Source organism: Anas acuta, chromosome 20 (assembly GCF_963932015.1).
Source record: "Anas acuta chromosome 20, bAnaAcu1.1, whole genome shotgun sequence".
Classification (NCBI taxonomy): Eukaryota; Metazoa; Chordata; class Aves; order Anseriformes; family Anatidae; genus Anas; species Anas acuta.
In genome coordinates this window covers 10550436-10573516 of record NC_088998.1, presented here as the reverse complement: position 1 = coordinate 10573516, position 23081 = coordinate 10550436, and positions in this window count along the sequence as shown.

Genomic DNA, 23081 nt, shown 5'->3' with positions numbered 1-23081 from the left:
TTTTCATCATCTAGAGCCAGGTCTAATTATAACCTGCTGCCCTAGTAATAGCCCAGTCCCACTAAAGCGCAGTCGCTCCCGAGCCCTTCTTTCTTCCCCGGCTTTCCTTGCCATCCCTGAGCCTGCTGAACCGATGTGAGACAGCCACATGAGGCACTCCCCACCCAGTGATTCCATTCTGCTGCCACAAAGACCGGCTGGAGGCTGCAGCAGCTCCGCTCTGCCCCATGGAGCACAGACAAATGGGTCTGGCCCTGTACCACGGCTGCCCCTGCAAACCCTGCTGCAGCTGCGGAGGAGAGCGGAGGGCAAGGGAGCATCAGGTGGAGGCACAGAGCCACAGCAGCACCGGCAGGGACACCAGTCCCACCTCTGCTGGGTGAAACTGCCCAGCTGCAGCCCTCAGCAGAAGTCGACAAAGTCTGGTTTCAGCAGAGCAGGGCTGTAGGGGAGGGAGGGCCCTGGTGCCAAGTGAAGGCACAGCCACCCCGCAGCCAGCGGCGGCCTCCTGCAGTGCTCTGCCAAGGGACAAACTGCTCCGACCCTCTGAAAGCACATTGCCTGGCACAAAACAGCAAGCTGGACAAGGCTGGGGTTGTGGGGCAGTGCAGACAGGACACCCCGTGGCCAGGCAGGGTGTCCCCTGTCCCGCTGCAGCCTTGGGGGCCGGGCTGTGGCGAGGGCAAGGAGTCCATCTGCTGTCTGCACGGGCTGCTCGCTGACCTCCTCCCACCCTTCCCAGACACCAGCCGCTTCCCCACACTCATCTCCTGGTGTACTGAGCCAATGCTCTGTCACTCACAAAGTTTATATTTAAATAAGCCCTTCTGTTGAACTCAAATTAAATATAACTCGGTTGAATGTGATACCATGAGAGAACCGAGGCTGGAGGCAAGAGAGGGAACGCGAAGGAGATCACAACCGAACAGACAGATGTCAAGCTGTGATGTTAGCGCCAGGCTGCACATCTGACTCTGGTGCACGCCGAGTTTGTTTCTTTTCAGCCCTGCTGTGGTATTGGTTGCAGTGTGGTCATCCTCACGTGTCCTTCTGCTTTATGTCTCTCACCAGACAGGCACACAGATCTTCAGGTATTACAGACAGAATGGAAATTCAGCCAAATGCTCCTCGCCCTGACCTGTCAGCACTTACAACAGCACCGGACTGACAGAGGCACGAGCGGGGAAGTCGGCACCTGTGAAAAGGCAGGGACCTCAGGACGGATTTTGGGGTCTGCTGACAACAAGAGCCATCAGCTCTCAGCTAATGCCGCACTGCAACCGCTCTGTGCTGCCTGCAGCACTCGCTGCACTTCAGGCCAGCGACTTGCTCTGGGCTCTTTGAGCAGGGCTCAAAATCTGCCTGGGGAGAGGGGCCCGGGCGGCTGGATGCGAGAACAGGCCAGAGATGGGTGTGTGCGCACCAGCAGGGGTGCAATTAAACAGCCAGGCATAAAAAACAAACAGCCCTTAGATGATGAGGCAGTGTGACCACTGCAATAAGGCAGGAAAGGTGTACCACTGTGGTAGGGGCGTTCACAAGAAATAACACAAGAAAGTCAACCGGAGCTTCAGGCCTGTTGGACTTGGGTGTTCAAATCCGCTGAGCTGTGTGCTTAGTTCCCTAAAACTTCACTGGGCTTCGGGATGGACCACTTCTGGCAGCAGAAGAGATTTCATGCAGGACAATCAGCCACCAAAAGCCACATCAGGCATCACGGTATAAACCTGACTGACCCATCCACATGGATTTAAGAAACCGGTCCTGTTAGCTGCATTGTAAGGAACCAAACAGAACTGCTCCTGTTTCTGTCCCTGTAGCCTAAAAGCAAATACTAAAATCCAGTCCAGATCTCCTCTGCTCTGACTGGATGACTCCCTCTATGGCTCCCTGCTCTCACTGGCAGCTCTGAACTCCACCGTCGGCACTTACAAACTGGGCCAGGGCAAGGACAAGCAGAGGAACAGAGGGAAAAGCTAGATCAGTAAACCTGTTGGACTTGCAAGAGTTAAAGATGCTGCATGCCCCAGTGACTGTCTCCAGCACCGATAAAAGTCTGCGTTGAAACATATGCTAGGCAAGCCCTGCTTTGTCCTGCTGCAATCTCTTCAATTATTTTTTGTGTTGTGTATTTTACAAAGGATAAATCATGGAACATTTCAAGAAATGTTTTCTCATTCTAAAACTTATCAAAATATTGCTGACACTGATCCATGGCTGGGAATGTCATTCCTGAATAAACATGATGTCATTCTCATTCCATTCATACTTCTCCTGGACAGCTGCTGTCAGCCTCAGTGAAGAAAAATGCCACCTCACTGGTGACAGCTGCCACTTGAGGTACTTTGTGTATCAGCCTCCACACGAAAAAAAAAAAAAAAAGAAAAAAAAAAGAGCCAGTCATGCAGATGCTATTTAAAGTATGTTGCATCCTGATGAGAAATGCAGAAGTTAATATGGGGCAGGTTGCTCTGTGTCAAAAGTCCGGACGATGAATAATAAGGACCATTTCTCACCTTCCCACGAAGCGAGGCTCAGACAAGGCCCGCACTCCTGCACTGTAGTTGTGTTAAATACAAAAGTACTGGATAAGATGTACTTTGGTTGTGTTACTCTTGCTCATTTTAATCTAGCCCTGGAAAGCCTTCTGGAGCTTATAACTTACAGGGGAAGAAAGAAGTGCAGGAGCAGACCCTGTACTGATGCTCACCATGACTTTATAGTTACGGTGTCCCAGAACACACCCTGGAGGTGACACTTTCAGCTCGACAGTCAGCTGCAAACGTGCTGGGGGTGCATCCCATCCTGACGATAACCACCCGGAACTTGGCAAAGCAGAAAACACCCAGGGAGCAGACCCAGCGCTCTGTGCCCGGCGGTGCTTAGAGGAGCCCCTTGGTGCCAAGGGCTTCAGCCAGATTCCGAAGGGTCTACAACGGACAGGCACGTGCACTACTGTGACAACCACACTCTAGGAGAGTTCAGAAGGATGCGGGTAGATGACGAGTCAGGCCAGAACAAAGAACATTTTGATTTCCAGTGACAGTTTTTATTACGTTCCTAGGCTGAAAAAAAAAAAAAAAAAAGACCACCCTAAACCTTTAGTTTCCTCCACCACCAGCAGGGAGGAAAATGAAGACTTTAAATATCAGAAATCCATGACATGTGATGATGGAAATTGTTGTGAGGCAGTTCTAATTGCAACCCTCGCACTGACTCATTTTGCCTCAGTCTATGAAAGCACGATGTGCACTTCTGATCCATAGGCAGAATCCTGCCCGTGAATATAGATTTGCCTCTTTTCATATAGATCATATCAGAACAAAACTCACGAAACTATCAACAGCTAGGTCCCCTTCTTTCATCACATATTAACTGTAACAGACAGGCAGAGACTTCCCAGCCATATGTCAAATGCAATTCACCTCAGCACTTACACTCTGCTTCCTCTCTGCTGAATTTTGCAGGTCTTTCTGGTGAGACCCTGCCTCTCCCATAGGAAGCCATTTTTTGTGTCAAGGTGCCCCAGAACACTTCCCATGGCAGGAGGTGCTGTAGAAAACCCATAGCTGAGAAGTGGTCTGTGTCCCAAAGAGCACGCACAATACCCTCATCTCCACCCACCCAAGCAAGGAGAGAGAAAGCACACGGAATGGGAAAGAACCGTCTACAGTTCCTGACAGGATAGCTTATGGAGCCTGCTGATCAACTTCATTTAGAAAATCCGCGACATTTTCCAACTTGGATAGGAGGTGATAAGACGGCAAATAGCAACCACTGGCACAGCAAACACAGTTGGGCAACTTTCAATTTACCTGCCATGGAGGGATAGTACAACACGCAGATTTATAAGAAAACATTGCTTTTTCCAGGACCCCTGTCACACTTGCAATTTGTTGGCACCAGGACCTCCTGCAGCTGCTCTAGGAATTGCTCTGGGCTGGTGAGCCTCACCAGTTGCTTTCCAAGCATGGAGACAGACAATCCTTGCCCCAAAGAACAGCCCAGACTAAATCTGTTTTCTGCTCTTTCTGGCCTCCAACTAGCACTGCTGCTTCAGTGTCAAAGGGGCAGATGTATAATCTGGGAAACTTTCCAGATGCATCCTGAGCAAAGCAAAGCTTTGTGAATCACTGGTACTACGCAGGATCCTTCAATCTGTCACAGTACCACTGGCAGCACTTTATATGTGCTCACAGTACACCCAGGATGGCAAGCACGTCATGGAGGGAACACCACTATTCACCACAGCCAGATTCTGAACTAACAAATAAGTTATCATTCCTTGCAGGCTGTGGTGTTTCATTGTGCAGACTGTGCCCCAGCAGCACTTCTCTGTCCCCAGTAGAATGGCAACAAGCCCATGCTAGGCACGAGCCCCTTTGTAGCTGTAAATGTTGCATTAATATGTTTGATTGCTAGTGCTGGGCCACTGCTTTATAACTTTTATTACTTCTCCTGTCCCCTAAATGCTCTCAGGTGCTCTTCCAAGGAGTCTGTGCAGATCGCCAAATAGAGGAGAATGACAATGACATGGCCTCTGGCTCCCCCCTCAAACAGCAGCTTTTCTGTCATCCCCTGGAAGTGTCCCAGTTTCTTTACGGCTCTGGAAACGCGGCTCAAGCAAGGTTGCCAACACACGTTCCTCTGTGTCAGACATCACGCTGATTTTGGAGCCTGCAAGGGCCTGTCAGCTATCATTCTGCCAGGAATACCCCAGCCCGGGCTCCTCTGTTTTCAAATTCAGTCTGCGTTAGGTTGAGTAAGAGGAGCTGTCAGGTACCTGGGAAAACAATAGCAGCTCTTGCTTTAATTTGCATGCCCAGCATTGAAATCTTTTGTCACTAACTCAAGTGGGCAGTGGACAAAAACCAAGTGAAATATAATGATGCAATTGACATAAATGTGTGAGGAGAGCATCTCTGTGCCTAACCTCATGCTTGCCAATATTCTGGGGCAGATTTCTTGTGTCAAAGCGTCAGAAAATAAGTGGATATCCAGCAGGCCCCCTCTCCCCACTCCTGTATGACTCACTGGCAGACACAGACTCTGTGGTGCTCGGACGTGATGCAGAGAGCAGGTCCCCAACACACATGAGGAGATACAAGGGGAACAAGGCCCATGCTCCGTGCTGTGTGTGCCTCAGCTGTGGGGACCCAGCTGCAAACATCCCCTGAGGAGGAGAACTGGCTGCCCCACGTGCTTCAGGCCCCAAACACCCCATCCCCTCTCCAGCCTTACCTGGTGCCATCTTCTGGGGGTGATTCCTCAGGTGGCGTCCACAGGAGACTGCAGCTCCACACAGCCCTCCACCAGCACCTCCAGGGAGGGGACGTCCATGAGAGGCGACACCGGCAGCCAGGGCCCGGCTTCTCAGAGAGGTTCCTGTCATCCACAGGAGGGGGTTCATGTCATAGAATCAGCACCTCACTGAAAGTGCCTCACACGTGAGGAGAGCCCCATCCTCCTGCCAAGCCCCCCAGCACCGCAGCTCTCACAACATGGCCGCCAGCGCCCACACAAAGATGGCTCCCGCAGAGCGCGCCCTCTCCTGTGGCGGCAGGGCAGCTGTGACCGGCACCTCTGCCCTGGTGCGGTGGCTGCAGGGCAGCGGCAGAGCCCCTCGACGCCTTCCCTCACACAGAGGTGGCTGCAGCGAGGGCCCCAGGCTGCACTGTGGAGGAACGCCCGCCCTCAGGAGCCTGCTGGGGCCTTGTGAGGGAGGGCACCCTCAGCCCGCAGTGCCACCGCTCCCAGCAGCTGGCCCCGGGCTGCGCTTGGTACCAACAGTGACAGAGGGTGGCTAGACACTTGTAATGGGGTGCAAGGGATGCTGTGGGAGGCAGAGGAGGACACCAGGAGCTGCTGCCAAAGCTGAGCAGACATCAGCATGGCTCCACATGGCAGCACAAACCACCTCAAGGGACAGCGACGCACTTGCAGGATGCCCCGAAATGGACATCCCAGCACAGCAGCGCTGAGGCCCAAGCAAAGGACAGTTTCTTCTGTCAGTCAGGCCAGAGACAGCCTGCAAAACTCAACAGCTCTAGAAAGGAGTTAATTAAAGAGCTCCAGTTCCCTCCGACGCAGACCCTGGTCCTTTGTGAGCACAACAGTAAGCCCAAGCATTCCCACTGCTAATTATGAATAAGTTGAGGAGCTCTTTGATATTACTGCTGTGAGTTCATGCTGTTACCACAGCGTAGACAACACCCACACGAAACCACGTGCGTGTTGGCTGCAGCCCCTCCCCACCCTTGTTTTGTTCATTTACATTGCTTGCAAGCATTTGAGGCAATCTTCATGTCCCAGGGACTTGCAATTCTCAGAGCTGCTTCATGACAATGTAGCACTATAATGGTGTCAGAAAATTTCAACAACTTTTTTCTATAAAAGTGATTCCTGCATTTTTCTCCTAAATGGGTGAGTCCACAGGCAGAAATACAGAGCATGCAAGCACATGTAGGGCGATCCACGGTTGCATCATATGCTCCCATGTCATGGGGATGAGGTCTCCTTTGCTAAGTTTTGTCAGAGGCTCTCCCAGCTCTTGGCTGTTTTAGCTTGGCATTGAGTTATGTCAGTAGCTCTGGTGATGTGTGCCCACAAGAAAAGCGTCTGTAAAGTGTAGAAGCACAGACTACCTTCAGAGTCTGCCTCTGCTCAAGGGCTCACAGAGGCATGCGCCAAGTGCTGAGCTAACACTGTGGTCTCCTGCTCACTCAGCTATTGCAAATATGGTGGGAAGCTGATAGCAGCTCACTCCGACGCTTCCTTTCACCACTCACTGCCAGGTCATCCAGCATTGTTTGCTAATGCCATGTCCATACTGGATGTTGAGCTAGGCCACTATGCCAGTGGCCTGAGCTGGCCTGACAGCTTTCTGCTGGAGGTGCAGCACAGTGCATGCTCCGTATCATACAGAAAGGAGTTCTGGACTTCAGTTGGACTGAATGTTGCAAGCACATGAAAACCATTAACTTCTCCACAGACTACATGGAACAGCACACAATAAAACAAAGCATGTCACAAATGTGAAAACCCACAGCAGTTTCCTCACGTACAAACTCCAGAATTCTCTCCTTGCAAACAGGTTACTTGCCAGTTTGTTATGATAAGTGAACTCTTCACACCATTTGGTTAGATTAAGTATGGACACCAGCACATGCTCATGTTTGACATTGATTCTCCCTCAAAATTCCCCAAACAACACTAAGAGCAGCTGTAAGCTATTCCCTCAGGTCTGCTCCGGAGTGGTGATATTCTCTCTCTGTCCAGTCTGATAGACTGAGCTGGACTTGGCCTGCCAAGCTCAGCTAGCCATGGCCAGCTGCCAAGAGACCCTAACACGAGCATCTCACTGGAGAATTAATAGGAAGCAGAGAGCATTATCTGTGCAAGGGAATGACTGCTTCAAACAAGGACAAAATCAGAAAGCAGAAAATTAGAGCTTCAACCATAAAGTTCAAAGAACATGGGGAAAAAGCATGAAAAATAATTTTGACACTTTGAAGTAGAACTCAATTGTTCCATTAAACTGTATTTTTAATAAAAAATAACAATAACAGCATTCCAAATATCTATTTTATACGCTTTACTAATGTATATTTTTTTAATACATGTCAGAAATTCTTACTTGAGGCAAATGCAATATTTATAGAAAGCAAGAGACTTCAAAACAGCTCCAGAGACTTTAAGCTCTCGATTTATTCACAGATTTAGAATAACTCAGGAATACAAAATGACAAAATGTACATTTTTTATATTGTTTACTAATGTATTGTCTCTTGTCCCTGATCCGTCATTTCCCTGACTGGAGGAAACATATTCAGCTTCTTCACTCCCTTTAATGCTACATACTTCTGGAGGAAAATATTCCCATTTGGTGAAAATCTATTACAATTCTGTCTTGCAGAATATCACTCCCAGAGAATTATGTGAAGATCATTAATAAATACATTTTTACAATGACAGCCATTTCTTCTTTGGTCATGATTTGTATCTATTATCTGCCTCAGCCTCTCCAGTTCCCAGAGAAGCTGGTGGTGAGATTGAAGGAGAGAAAAGGCAGTGCAGCTTCAGACCAGAATCCAAACAGGTTTGGCAGTGTCTATAAAGGCTAGCAAGGAATTGGAAGTTAGCCCCAAGTTCTCCATGTCACTGGGTATAGAAAGATGCCCTCACCTTCCGTGAGAGAACACCTCCACAACACGTCGGTACATTCCAAGGAGAGGAGCACCGCGCTGGGAGCCGTGCATGCCAGGCCTCTGCTCCCAGCTCAGACCAAGTATGAGTGGAGAACCACACCACACCTGGGGGTCATCCTCCCTTAAACAAAGGTCCTTCTTCAGCCAGGACATGCGCACAGCACCTGGGCCCAAGCCAATCTATTCTGGTGAGAAAAGCCATAAATAGCCAACAAACAGGGAATGGATAAGAATACAGGAAAGCAGTCAAGTTATTCTTCCTTTTAGCCTTATGAACCATTAGTTAAAAAAAAAAAAAAAAAAAAAAAAAAAGCAACAACAATGATTCTAGTCTCACAAAAGCATATTGTTTAAAAAACACCAAATATTGGTTCTTTTTATATATATCGTCTGTGAAACATTCTGCTTACTGGAGGCATTTCTGAAATTGCAGAACTGGCTGTTTCTTTCTGCCTCTTCAGTCCGCAGGCGAGCAGGCAAGCTTGCTTTCACTGTTGCTGGCAGTGTTTTAGGGAGGCAGTTTCACTTTCAGTTCTGCGTTTTTTTCATTACATTACAGTACAGTTATATTTTTACAGCCATACCTAAACCCAGCAGTAGTAGAACACAGAAATTTTGGAGCAAACAGTCTGGAACACCCCTAATTTCCCCAACACCCCCACATCCCCCTCCTTTGGCAGAGGCTCAACATTGCTCCAAAAAGGACGAAGGGGAAACAGTTGAAAGCATGAGAGAAATCCTTGAAGAGCCTTCTGTCCCCAGCCTCTGGTGGAACAAAGTTGCAATATCTGGTTGTGTATACCTCAGTGTAACAGTGAAAGCTCAAATCCATTACGGTGTTTTGCTTAAAAAGTATGTACTTTTGTACTTGCATTAATAATCTTGGATATCTTCTGCTTCTTTTTATTTCGGTGCCTTATAAGTTTTAGAGTGAAAATTGTCTGATGTTTTTCTAAAAAGTAATCCAGCCTCAGATTTTGGGGTGTAAATTTATTCCACGTGCTCTGTGCCTATCAGAGGACACTGGGAAGCAAAGGCATTTGTGACCCACATACACAAATAACTGGATGTGCAGCATAATACAGATCTGGGCAGACACTGGGTTATTTTTCCTTTCCAAGACAATCCTGGATCAGAATTAGTCCAAAAGACATGCTACCCTGGCAAAAGATAAGTCCAGAGCTCTCCCAAGTGTACTGCTGATGAATCAACAGCTCCAGCACTCAGCCAGCTCAGTGTTGTGCTAGATGTACAGCAATAAATGATGTATTTTTGCTACACAAATTGCAGCAGCAAAGATACGCCTTGAAAAACATAACCGTTGAAAGGCAATTAGCACACCAGTTCACTATAGTACTACAGTGTTTCTTTTCTCATTAGACTTTCCCTGATGTTTCCAGCTTCTACCAATGTCCTGCTCAGGAAAAAAATAAAATAAAATAGTTTCAGTGCCTTAGAAAAACTGCTCCACTTTCTGACAGACAGAAAACAAACTGGTAAGGCTACAAGTCTCCTGTTGGACTCCAATGGGCTCTGCACTGAGTCCTGTCTGTAGCCGTTACTGACGCTTCCACGTTCATTGCTCCTGCAGCAGCAGTCGGGGCTCGGCACAGCAATGGCCCAGGGGCAGGGGGGAAGGTTGCTCATGCATGGGGTGTGCTGGGTGAGCAGGACCCACGAGCTCTTGTGCCAAGGAAGCTCCTTCTCACTCTGGTATTTCGTCTTAGCAGGACCTCATGTTTTTGCATCTTGCTCCAGTGCTCATTCTCAAGGCTGACACACACAGCTATACCCTGTGTGGCCCCTGATAATTCATGACAACACCAGTGACTGACAAGAGCTGGCACCTTCCCCATCAACACGCGCTCTGGGCCAGCACGAGCAGCATATCTACAGTCAGGGAGTCTCAAAGTAAATGCTGGAGTGAGTGCTCATGGCTGTATCTTGCAAGCACTGTTCAAAAGACTTGGCTCCTGGGGCTGGAGTGTATCATCTCCAGTGTGAGCCTTGCTGAAGTTAATATTAATGATACAATATTAATGCTACAGCTAACCCAGCCAGCTGCTGCACGAGGCAAAGACGAGAGTTTATAGCAGAAAAGTCCCTGCAGCCTATTAGTTCTCTGCAGGACAGCAGTCTCCTCCTTCCAGATGTGCACTCTGGCATTCAGCTCCAGAGCATCTGAGTGCTGGGGAGGTGGCAAACTCCACACATGCCAAACATGTGTCGGAAGCATTTCTGAGAACCTTCTGCTCGAGCTGCCTGCCCCACTCTGTCCCCCGCTTTCCCGACACAACCGCAAGCAGCAGCACTGCGCCAGGCTCTCGCCCTCAGGAATGCCATCCTGCTCCCGGCGCTCAGCCCCAGCTCCGAGGGCTGCTGCTGCCCCAGAGCACACAGCCCCTGACAGCTGCATAGGGACTGGCTTTGCTGGGCTGCACACACAGATTCTCTTGTCTCCGCAGCTTGCAGGTATGCAGCAGCCTACGTGTATGCTGCTAAACGTAGGTGGGTTTGTGTCAGTCACACACTGAGCTAGCAGGACGGAGAGGCGACCAGTGCCTTTATACAAGTTACTAATTTTCAATAAGGAAAATGTTGTTTGCTCGAAGGGTACAACCATCAACATGAATCCTTTTTCACTGTAACCATCAACATGAATCCTTTTTCACTGTGTATTTAACTACAGTGCAGTTATCAATTTGGTGATGGATGCTAAATTTAATTCTCATCCATGCAGAAGTAATGGGTTTCCCCAAGCTGCACATCTTCATATGCTGGAGGACTTTTTGGAAGGATAAAAAGGCATCAACAGAGCAGCAATTGCTGTGTTCCACACTAGAGGTGTGGCTGCTGCCTCCCCCTACAGTAACTTTACCAAATAAGCTCCTTCAGGGAATTACAGAGCTGAACTGTTAGCAACCACTGCCCTGTCATGGATACAGCCATAACCCAAGACAGAGCCATACCCTGACAGAGAGGCTTGTCAGATTTTATTTGGGAGCACACAGTATTTCAATGAAAGAGAGGCAGTTAGACTAACGATGCAGACAGAGAAATTAGACAAGATGCACCAGAGGTATAGTGAGCAATGTACTAGCAGGAAAAAAAGTTGAGCAAGAAGTGATTTTCTGGACATTAATGTCTGCAAGCAGATACCACACAACGAGACCTCCTGGAGCGATACGTGTTGGTCTTTCTGGTGCCACTGCCTGCCCTTAAGCAACCAATGTTTTCTGCTCTTCTCTTGCCTCAGAAAGTTGTGACATCGAAGTATGTGGAGAACAAATTTTGTTCCACCGAGTTCTGGTACATTAAACCTAATAAATATGCAAGAGGTGCAGTAGTATCTAATGCTGTGCGCTGGCTGCCTTTGTGGCACATCACTACTAAGCAGAGTGTAGAGTGGGCCAGCCCAGAGCAAAACTATTGTTTGCAATTGCCTTTTCCTTTTGACATTTTCATTGTGTGTTCTTTTAGGATTGTAAATCTCCTGCAATGTCTTTACAACTCAGCTGTGAGGAGGCAATATCTAAAAGGCTGAAGAAGAAAATGTCCTGCCACCTGGGAGCAGCACTCTTTATCTCCCCAGTAACGTTCAGGTGTCTTGGGCCGGTTTGGCTCTCTTCTCTTCCACTGTGATATTTTTCAGTCAATGCATGCCTGATTCTTTTTTTGTTCTGTCCTGAATTGCAGGTAGCTTTGAAAAAACACGCATGAACCAGCCCTGCCAGGTGAAAAATAAAGGCTTCTGATTGCTATCATTATTATCATACCACTAGACATTTTATTAACACTAAAGTGTGACATTTCCCTCCAAAGAAAGGCCTTCTTCTGCCCTTCTGCGTGGCTACTTTATTGAATCCAAACTCCGTTTCCGAGGATCTTCACCTGTTTAAACGCTGCTGTGTTTCTAAAAGCAATTTAACCTTTCATCTTTTATGGATGTATCCTTTTTTATCAAAAATCCTATAGGGCCATTTTTCTCCTCATCTCCTTGTGATCTCAGTGATATTACGTGATGTAGCTTTTGAAGAAGAAATGCCGAAACAGCAGCTGCACCACCTGCAGCTAATGCAGCGGGAAGATGGAAAAGGCAACCTGGAAAAATCCCTTTTCAACATTTCTCTCACAAGCTCCTGGTAAGAATCCCCCAAACTGACAATGTCTCTTGCATAGAAATTAAGGGCAAGTGCTCGGGAAGGGGAGAATGGCCCGGAGATTTTGCCCATGTAAAACCCATCAGCTCATTTTCTAGCCTTGTATCCTCTCAGTGCATTGACAACTCAAGCGCCACGCAGCTTTAGTTATTTACTTTTGGCCATGGCTGTGTGTTGTCCAAGGTAACACGGTCTCCTGAGATGAAGAAAGCCACTCGGAACACAATCAGTGCCCAGAAGGCGCAGTGTTTAGAGACAGGGCTGTTTTCAAGGCATTGTTGGATGATTTTACTGCTTACTTACTGCACGGCTCTCGGGGGACTCTCGGTTCAATAACAAACAGACAAACTACAGACGCTAGTACGTATTTTCTTCTACCAAATCCTCTAATGCTAGTTCAGCCCAGAGCACTCAGAGAAATTCACCGCACCACATGGCCATATTAGTTCCCCCATAACCCTGCCACCCAGGTGTCCCCGTGGCCTGGGCCAGGCTCCAGCACCACGGGGCTGCGCTGGCACCAGCCGCAGTGGGTGCGTTCCTCCTGCCAGGTCCCCCACGTTCAGAAAATGTAGCCTGGTTTTCCTGAGTCACTGAGAAGTGGTTAGGAGGGTCTCAGGGAATTTTGAGCCAGGGACAAACAGAGAACTTGGATCTTCTCATGCTAAGGTCTCGGATCTCTGATCTGAGGACCATGCGTTCTCCGGTGACTATGAATGGTGATTGTCGAGTGCTGCTGAGGAAAGTCCCCTCCTTGGTGTGGACAGATGCCCCTGAGCAGGACTGCACTCAGTGACCCTGAATACAATTTACTTGGCAGATCTCCTGCTCCTCTCCCTCTCCCCTTCTCTGTCCCTCTGCATATCAGGAGTCAGTTCATGATTTTGGAGCTTTTGCTTCAGTAAAACTTCTCCCAGTCACACCCGGAACATCCTCCCTCGCTACGGAAGGTGGCACTGAGCATTTCACGCGCAAATGAATGGATGTGTCTCACAGACGTGCCACCTCTGTGCCAGTCAAAATCTACATTTAGCTGTGATTTACTTTATAAAACACATTAATAAAAACAATTAAAGCCACATAGCCAGGGCATCCACCAACCAAAGAGACATCATTAACATTCTCTGCACCTGAATAACAAGCAAGGAAAAACAACACGGGATTTAGAGTTCAACTTGCAAAAGATAACACCATGCATTAGAAGCGAATGAGCCTCCCATTGGGAGCAGCACTAGAGAATGGAAAGAAAATAAAGTAGGGCAGTGTGCCAAATTCAGGAGGTTTAAAAAAAATAAGCAGCACAGCCATCACAAAAGAATCCCCGTTTCAGCCCAGCATGGGAGGAAGTATGAACTGAAACCCAACGAGGATTTCCATGTTACTGTCTTAATTTGTAAAGGCTTTGAAAAATAACACAATGCTGAGCTGGTCTTTCTTTTTTAGGAAGAGGGGAGAGGGTCAAAGGGAACTGTATTGGTTATCAAATAATGACAGAAAAAGCTATTCTCTCTGGCTCTCCTAAACTCCCAAGTGACTTGAAGGGACACAAAACACATCCAAAGAAACCCTTGCTCAGGAAGGCAAAGCAAAGCCTGCACCTTTCTCCCGCATGCTGCTCTTGTGTAGCTGCTCCCTGCCTCCTTGCTGTGCACTGACACACGGCAGCTGTCCCCCAGAGGGACAGGAACTGCACCTTGAAATGGAGACTGATGCCTTTCCTTACGCGGGAAGACAAGCTTTGGAGACTATAAAGCATATGGCGATAACGGCAGGATTGGATCTCATGCATTCGGTGACAGTTCTGGACACGCTCCACGAGGAGCACACACCTTGTAATTACTTGTCCAGGCTGGAAGAAGTTTATGCTAATAACGCCCACAGGTGCTGGCCATGCAGCCCATTTTGAAGGGATATTTTGAAGGGATGCTACATCCATTTCTAACTTCTCCTTTTCCTCCTGTTTTCAAACCTGTTCAGGATTTTTGCTTTTTCCCATTCTTATTCTGACAATTTTAATTGTATAAACCCAGCTTTTCACCTTTTGTTGCTCAATGGATATAGGAGAAGGCAAAATGCAGGTAGAGCACCACAAAAGCAAAAGGCAGGTGAGCTTTGAAGGAAAAGGGATCTGGGAAAGGGACAAAAAGGAGCATAGAAATGGAGGGTTGATCTCTGTTGTACTCACAGCATGCAGTAAGCCAAGCAACAGCTACTGTACCTTAACTAGGCAGCCAGTAGAAAATCAAACCTTCACTGTGATCAATAGGATAACGGTGAGAGTTTGATTAGCCTTGGAAAAATTACAATAAGGAGAAAACTTTTTCTCTCCATGGGCTGGGTGATTTCCCTGTGAAAGTTTTTACAAGAATGAGGCTGCATATAATGCGTCTTGTTAACCCAAATTACATGCACTCGAATTCCCTCTCTTTCCCCAAAGAAATCAGAGAAGAAATCAGGCGTGAAATGGCATGTGGGTGGGGCTGAGCAGAGCAAGCACTGCACTTGTAATTAAATGAGACTCGCCGAGCCCCCACTTCTCAGAGCCTTGCAGGTTTTGTGCTGGGCTCTGCTCACTACCCAGACACAGCCTGTACACAAGCAGTATGTGCCCACGTTTCACAGCCTGAGGGTGCTGCTCTGTCAGCCCGACTGGGTGAAAGTCCTTCACCTGCTCGCTGCTGGTGGGACAGCACGTGGGAAAGAAGCACGCCAACCCCATTTCTACAGTTGAAGACTGAGCTGCTAGAGGAATTAGATGGCAAGATGGATATTTGGCTATGAAAAAAAGATGTTGTGACCACCCAAATCTCCTGCGTTGCTGTGCATTGCCCTCTCCAGGAGCAGAGATCTGCCATCGCTTCCAGCCTTGCGCTCCTCCAGCTCCTGGCATCCGCTGGCCTCGAAGCTGCTGCCTCCATCTCCACTTCTCCTCCCCTGCTGCTGGGTGCTGGCACCAGCACTGCTGGGCCCCTGCCTCCCCAGCCTCCCCACAGCTTCTGGCTTCATTTCTGCCACCGAATCACACTCGTGGTGCCAGTGGTCCTGGTGATGCAAGGGAGGGCTGCGATTGCAGTAACGAGCCGAGTAAGCAAGCCCCAAGGGGAGCAACCAGGGACACCACGCTGGTGGTGCTGCCTTCCCCCGGGAGTGGGACAGGAACAGAAACCAAGGCGGCCGCGTGAAGGGGGCAGGCAGCATTGGGGAGGCAGTGGGTGGAAGCCAGACAGCAGCAGAGGGTGAAAAGCACTGCCTACCAGCTAGATGTGAGGAACACAAGAGGAATACGAAGCTGAAAGAGATGCTAGATCAGGGATGCTGAAGAAGAAGCCACGGTTTAGGCCTTTGCAACCATAATTGGTGAGGAGATCTGCTTACCAGAGGATCAGCTCTCCTCGCTGACTGACAGCTGCTAAGTGTGCCAGCAGCTCCAAAGGAGATGTTTTCAGTGCACGCACCTCGGGCTGCCCCTGCTGATCTGCTGCCTCGGGTCAGGTATATTTTATACACTAGAAAATAGCAGCATCTTCAACAGTTCCTGAGAATCTCCTCCTCTGCAGTCATCAAAATGCACTCCTCATTCACAGTCTCCTTCCTACACTGGGAATATCTCAACCCTTAGCAACAGGTGATGACAGGGCACGACATGTTGTATCGCTGTTTCAGTCTCTAGAAGACTGAGATTAGATTTCTCCTGCTTTTGCATTAACGTCCCGTGAGATACGTAGGGCTCAGCTTTCAAGCAAAGTATCATGTTTCCTACCCACGGATGTACAGCAGAGCTCTGCAAACAAATAGCATATTGCTATATTGGTAATCCTTTTTTTTTTTTTTTTAATTCAGAAAGCCTTTGCTTGGGGGCCAACTTAATGTAATGTTTTGACCATCCAGTTGCCACCTCAAGATCTCATAAAATTAAACTCATTTTTCATTACGGCCCCCCCATAAACAGTAGAGATAGCCTTGTGGAAAACACGGGCAATGCTGCATTTTTTAAAGATACTCTGTGCAACTGGCTTTTCTAGGGGCTGGAACCTATCTGGTTCGGTTTGGTAAGGAAACCTCTGATATTAGTTAGATACCTCTTGTTCTTGCTATATCCAAATGGTCTCAAACTGTCTTGAAACCATCAGCTTGCTTCCAGGTACCTCTGTGAGAAGGAGGAGTGCAAGCCCCAAACTGGAGCTCTGGGAAGGCAACGCTTCAGGACTGGGAGAACCTGGAGATTTAGTGCTAAGCCAAAGAAATTGCTGCAGCTAGCCATTTTTGCAAATTACTGGAAGTGTAGGGATGGAGAGGTTTAGTGCGTGGGACCCAAACAGGGCAGTTGTGTGTGTCCAACCAGGGAACTTTCCCAGAGACGTGCCAGCTACAAACCAACACGCTTCATTCCTGAGCTCCGCAGATCACGTGCCGTATAGCTGCAAGCCCTCAGCCTCCCTAATGAATCCCGTTAACTGGATCATTAACAATGATCAGTTACACAAATGGCAAAAGAGGTAACTGGTTATTAACAGAGGACTCTTTTACTGTTTCTAAAAATAAGCCTGTGCAGCTAGGTGTTTCCTTGTTCTCTATGCACACGTTAAAGAGAAACTGCAGAGCAATAAACGTTAGTATTTAAAAACAACCAACTTAAGCAGGGCACATTCAATATTACTTTCCTCTTTATGGAGGAATAACAAAGGATCCCTAAGCTTCTATGGTTCTACAGAGACTATAAAACGATTGTGAGTTTAACTGAATCTTTCCTGGTTTTGAAGGTATAAGATTAGTGCATATCAAGGGAATATGCTTTGTTAATACTTGAGGTTCAGTCCAGCTGCATTTTTCCTGTGTTTTACTGCATCTGTTTTTGTCACTTCCAACAGCTAGGTAAAGCACTGAGATAGGAAACATGCCCCAAACTAACTCTGTAAAGAGACAAGAGGTTGGGCTGACAGCTTCCCAATGCGGGCTTTGCAGAACTGGAAATCTGGACATCCAGAAAAGTGCAGCATTTGTGCAGTAAGTGACACCTTTCCTTGTCAATTATTTATACCAAACAACAGATTTACTGCTCAGTAAATACATTTAATGAAGAGAGCCAGCTTAAAGTTGCAAAGAGCAGTGCTGGGTCCAAGGGCAGCATGTGCAGTGCCCTGGGATTGTCCCCTCCATATTTCTGACAGAAAGCTTGGATGAATGAAAGAAAACAATAATTCCTCCAACGTACTCTTGTCAGCTTTTACCTTGTGCTAACAACACGGGCTGGGATGCCGAGCAGTTAGAAAGTACTGGATGTTTAAGCATGGATACCCTCAATATAGATTGTTTTCTCCCTAGCCTGCACGGCATCAATCTAAAATCCTTCCCCACACCAAAGCCTTGCCAGCGGCTGGGGACGGCGTCACCTCTAACACTGTAACTCCTCCTCATCCCAGCAATCTTGCACTCCTGACCTCTGGGACCGGAGTTCTTCCCAACCACATTCCCAGTGGTTTTTATACTGAAGTGATCCTTACCTTCGTTCGGTTGTAAAGCTCCTGGGACTTTTCCTGTCTTGCAGGGAAGGAGAAAGGATAGACTTTCGTGCTCCCAGGCTTACCTTTCTGACTGTGTTTAATTTTCCACACCCCTGCTTCACACACCTATGCTTTCTCATCTGCAGCTACCAAAGAATATAATCTAGTGTCTCCTTCCTGGAAAGGGAGGTTTCCTTCAGTACCAGCCAGTATAAATCCCTCTGCATCTGTTACATGTGACAGATTTGTGCATTCTCACATATCTTGCAAATCCCTAAATGGACGCACAGTGGTTTATGGTTTCTGTTTTGCAGAATAACATAAATCAGGTCCTCCTGTCTCCAGCACAGCTTAGTCAAGCGACAATTAGGGCTCAGAAGATGAGAGGAGAGATGCACGTACATTCATCTGCTGTGGTTTCGTTTTTCGCGGCTTCCCATATGAAATGTAATGACTTCCACTTTGCAATTACACACATTTTGCACTAGTTTGGCACTGCTCACTCAAAAACTTCAAAGCGCTTTCTCAAAATAAAGTCAAGGAACCTCTGGACAGCCTCCATGTGGCAGCTACAAAGTGAACTCGCGTCAGCAGTGGAAGCCGGACGCGGGAGTCCTGCCTCGGTCTCTGCTCCAACCCACAGAAACAGAAAGAACGGAAAAATCTGGAGTCCTGCCAGAAACACATTCTCCCTTTTAACACCTGGCATCACCTCCGGTATAATTGTGGAATTAAAATGGATTATATTTATATGCAGATCTTGTAGACCGTAAAAGCAGCCTGGCTTTCAGTCTTTTCTAAGCCAGCTGGTAATGATGGTGTCTGCATGTAAGCGGCAGCAACACACCTCACACTCCAAACACGGATCCCCAGGAACCGGGGCTGTTTTGTGGAGAGAAAGTAATTCTACAAATAGCTGCAAATGTCTTTTCTGTGACTTCTCTTTTGTGCTGGAGCAGCCAGAGGGGACTCTGGAAAATCCTGTCAGTGCTAGTGGGTGTTGGTGCACGCAGGCTATAACCTCTGGGACAAAACAGAAAGGCAGAAAAAGAGAGTGTGCACACAAAACATGACTGGGAACAGTCTGCACTTGGGGAGTCAAAGAGTAAAGATTCACAGAAAAGAGCATTGTACAGCTTTTGTATTAATCTAAAATGGATCCCTGAATTCTGTAGGCACAATGGGGGTAGAACTGGAAAAGACATAAAGATAAATGAAGGCCACAAATGGGGATTACATTAAAAAGGCTCTCGGAATGTGTGTGGTTAGGCTTATTTCTGTAACGTGAATGACACTGACTGCAGCGTAACTTTTGCCATCATTTAGTGTGTTGGGTGATGTGTTAGGAGTCAATGCCAAGTGTGTATGAAATGGAGAAAGTCTGGGTCTGTATTAATTAGGACTGAATGAAAGAGATCGCAGGAACATCCGCAATTGATTTCTTAAAGCATAATACCATCTCCAAAAGGCACCAGCAGCTGGCCAGTGCAGCAGGCCGTTCCAAGAATTCTCTTCCAAAGCCTGCCCAGATGAAAGTGAGCACTGCAGACAGCGCTGGAGGGGAAGAGCCTCGTTTCAAAGAGCGGTGCAGGCCCATGGGTATGAAACATCTTATCTCCCGAGTCCATGGGTAGCTCACACTTGTCTGCCTGCTTCTCCAGAACCAGTCAGATCATACACTAACAAAAATGGATATAAAAGCTTTTGAGCTACTTCTAAGGGCGCTGTACATGTGAACTAATAAAGGCAAGTTTATGGTCAGCTGGGTTAAATCCACTAGACAACAGTCTGCAACTCTGGTACAAAATGTTCAGCGGGTCTACAGCTTGAAAAAACCTGAAACTGCCTGCCCAGAATAACCACTAAAGCAACGCTAAACAAAGAGTTCTTCAGCCTCAAAAAAAAATAATTCTCACAACTATTAAGAAATCCTCAGAACCTCTAGGTACAAGAGATGAGATGTCTATGGGGCAATGCCACCTCTTTACCCTCTTATCTGCCTGTGGGTGACGGGCCTGGACTTTCAAAAATTGTTCTTCCCTACGTTCACAGAAACCTTGCCCAGACTGGCTTGGCATCAGCTTCTTGCTCAATCACTGCCTGCAGAACAATATTACAGAGTATCTCTTTTATCAGTCTTGATTTCCAGAACAGACACAGCAAAAAATGAGTGATCAAGCATGTGGAAATGATGTGAAGAGGCAAATGAAATTGTTGGTGGAAAAGCAATTTCTGGAGGCTACGGGCTGTAATCAGAAAAAACACTTGAAACCTGTCCATGCTGATCTCACATCTGCACTCCCTGCATGCTGAGGTTAAGCAGTTGGAACACGTCACTGTGTGTGATGTTAGTTAGGGAAAAACCTGGTTTGAGCAATATTTGGAAGGTGTGACACGCTAAGGTGGAGCTACCTGAGGTGTTGGGTAGCTCCAGAGGCACAGCGACTGCACGGGTCAGAGGCATTCAGCCAAACAGAATAAACCACAGCTGCCAAATTTTCTTGTAAACTCACCAAGATCAGAACTGATAAGAACATAAATATGCCTCTAGGGCTCATTTCTTCCTTTTGGCTTGAAGGAGAGCCAGAAACATCTGACAGAACAGTACATTGAGAGCCACAGGAAGAATTTGGGTTTTTAGCTCTGTGTAGGGATGGCAGAAGCTGTCTCTAGCTCTAAAGGTTTCAGCCAACACAAATAATGCATGGATTAGAGCTCCTTATCATTGTTACCCTTTATTGGACCAATATGCTCATGAAAATTCAAAATCCCTTTCTAGGAACACTTTAAATTACCAAAGCTTGAGCATCTTCTCACTGTTTTTGAATAGGAACCAAGGAATGCTAAACTACAGAGTAATTCCCATGCAGTGGATGGATAAGAGCCTGGTTAGTTCTGTGTCAATGTAAGAAAAATATATGGTTATTTCTGTGTTTGTAGTGCTGCAAATTCATCGTGACTTCCCTAACCCTACATCCCAGTAATTTGCATTGCTGATTTTTATCAATTAAACCATAGAACTGCATAAGACGTTCCAAATATTTTTGTCCCTCTTGTTAAAGCTATTACATTTTTCATAGGTACTTGGCTAAAGTATGCAATAGTTAGTGTAGGTTTCTCTTTTTAATAAAAAGCTTAATTACTTATTTTTCTCTAGAGGTTATTACAAAAAACTTTCTGTTAAGTGCTGAATTTTACAATCTAATAAATGGATATTATGCCATGTAAACAAGCTGTATAAATATATATACAGAGACAAACCTTTTACAGGGACTTTTTTAACAAAAGAAAAACTTTCACAGAAGTGGTATTCTCAGGAAATAATTATAATTTGCACAGTATAATGCGCTAGCATATTGTTAGATATGAATTTACTGTCAGCAGGTTGTGTATTTGAGGTACTATGCTTTGCTCAAGACAAAACCCCCAAAATATTGACTGACTTTTGTTGCTACAAAAATCCAGTTGCCAGGCCAGAAAGAACTGCTGACATCAGATTAACTGCCCACTATCTGCCCCCTTTAACTGCCCCCTTTAACTATCTTTTTATCTAGTCCTAGAAAAAAAAAAAAAAAAAAAAAAAAGAAAAAAAAAAAAAGCCTTCTGTCAGTCAGATAGATGCCATTCATGGTCCTGATCCAGCACAACTCTATGTTTACCAGGTACCAGGCTGATGGTGAGAACAAACAGGGGTTTAATTAGTATCAAAGCTTAGGGGAGAAAGAGAATAAAAATGTAGTAAAAAACTGTAGTAATATAAATTTCTGTTAGGCCTGATGGAATTTGCTGCCTCAGTGGAAAACATTTTTGAGGCTGGGTTTTCTTTCCTTCAGTGTATGTAGGTCTTGATGATCTTAAGGGTCTCTTCCAGCCTAAATTATTCTATGACTCGGACTCGATGATGTTACGAACATGGAAAACTCACTGTTGCAGCTGGAAATAATTCCTCTGGCATGTGCACTCGCTGCCTCGTGCAGCTGGGGCCGGTTTCTGTGACAAAACCCAGACACGACTCGGTGACAGCAAGTCATATCTTGACTGTGCTTCACTCAAAGTAAAGAGAGAAAACTCCCTACAAACAATCAAATGTAAGAAATGCAACTGGACTCAGCTGAAGGTTCTCTAACTGCCCTTTCACATCAGCTGCTTTTTTAACTACGGGTAGCAAGAAATGATGACTGACGCGAGGCAACGGTTACTACCCTTCACGGCATGAAGCCAAAGCTACCTTCAGTAAAACAACCTAAAAATGCCTCTGTAAAACCTCAAATGCTAAAAGACTAACTGCAGCTCATGGATTACAAAATTAGAAATGTGAGCAGAACAAGACATGGATACTGATTACAATTATAAATTATTACAAATAGATGATTGGTTTCTCGGATTTTCCTGGGAGTTCAGCCTACTTACTAAACACTTTCAGGAAAGGTTACCACGTCGAGCATGAAGATGCCTTCCTAGCAGCACCGCCCCACAGAACAGTGGGATAAATGCTGCATCAGCAGAGTATTTCCTTGTAAAAGGTAACATTCTGCTATTCAGTGGAGCCATCCTGCCTCCATCAACAGTAACTTTCAGACAAATTACTGGTAACTCACCTAACGTCATGAGAGATTCAAACTTGATTCTTCACTTTCAAGACTGAAACCACATAATTTTAAGCAGCCCAGCTAAGTCCTGCACTGAATGAAGGACCATCTCTCCACGTACAGAAGTGAAAACACGAGCATTTGCAGTCCAGCTGCCACGTTGTTTGTCTTCATAATCATGTCAGAAAGATGCCCTCTTTATTCCCTCTTTGAGTGATTTTCCAGTCCTAGGATACTCGTAAAACATATATTTATCAACTATAGATCAAAAAACTAATTCTTTTGATTCTCTTTAATTAGGATGAGGACAGACCACGATTCATATCACCCCTGCTGTCTACATGGGCAGTAACGTATGGTATCAGAGACTCTGACCAGCCATAAATGCAATGTATGGGAGTGTGTGAACAACTGGTGTGGTTTGCTAGATTTAATTCTTTAAACAAAGACTCTGCAGACTTGGGCATAATGATTTCAAGTATGGGAATAAGGAGAGTTCCAGTCAACTCGCTTGCAGGACAAGACAAAAAGGACTTGTAGGTCTGGAAAGTGAGATGTAATATTGCAATCTTGGAAAGCAGAAATGCACAGAGCTGGTAACTGCATAAATTGTATGCAGCAAAT